Source organism: Apis dorsata, unplaced genomic scaffold (genome assembly GCF_000469605.1).
Source record: "Apis dorsata unplaced genomic scaffold, Apis dorsata 1.3 scaffold_968, whole genome shotgun sequence".
Lineage (NCBI taxonomy): Eukaryota > Metazoa > Arthropoda > Insecta > Hymenoptera > Apidae > Apis > Apis dorsata.
Window position 1 is genome coordinate 23642 of NW_006264075.1, and position 945 is coordinate 24586.

The following is a 945-nucleotide window of genomic DNA, read 5'->3' on the forward strand; positions in this document are numbered from 1 at the left end:
TTCAATCTTTTTATATTTTATTCTTTGTTTCAATTATCAAATGTCAAATCAAAGATATCTTCGATGAACACAATACGATAATAACTCGATAATATTAACGACAAAAGAAAACAATTCTAAGAAGAATTAAAGAAACAATTTTTTTTGCGATCAGAATACAGTCATTGAGAACTTCTGTGTGGTCGAAGAACGCAAGTTGCAAGCAGGATAATCACGTGATCGATGATCAATACGATACTTCAAATCTTATTCACAGTTCAACGGAACTCTTCGTTGCGGACATATCGAAGATCTTTCAAGAATTCGGATTCGTGTCTGTACGGAAAGCAGGGGTTGTCCAACTTGGCAGTTTTGTCTTCTGTACATCTCTCAGCTGTCAACCCTCATCGAATATTATTCTTATTCGATCGTCCTTATATTTTCTATTATCCTAAAAGGCAAACTTTATTTCTTTGTTAAAAGAAAATATTATCAAATTAATCATGGATATTAAACGTGATACCATCGAGAGAACTTTGTTTAATTTTTTCTTTTTTTTCTCTTTTTTTTTTTTTTTTTTTTGCTTTCTTACATATTGTACACATTGTGTATTTATAATTCGTCGAATCCTACTCGAATTGCAGCTTACGTATCTAACTGTGAAAAGGGTGGGCCCCCCTGTCTGGGGTTTTTTTTTGGTTTTTTTTTTTTTTTTTTTTTATTTGGCAGTTATATAAAGACCGTATCAGTTCCACGAGAGACCTTTAGTGGCGCGATAATGTTCTCGATTCGATCGTACATAATTACGCCCGCACACAAAGCGATTATAATTATCATTATTATTATTATTCATTTGTTATTAACATATGTAATATTATTAACAATATTATCATCATTAGCATTATTCAATCATTATTATTATTATTATTATTATTATTATTATTATTATTATTATTATTATTATTA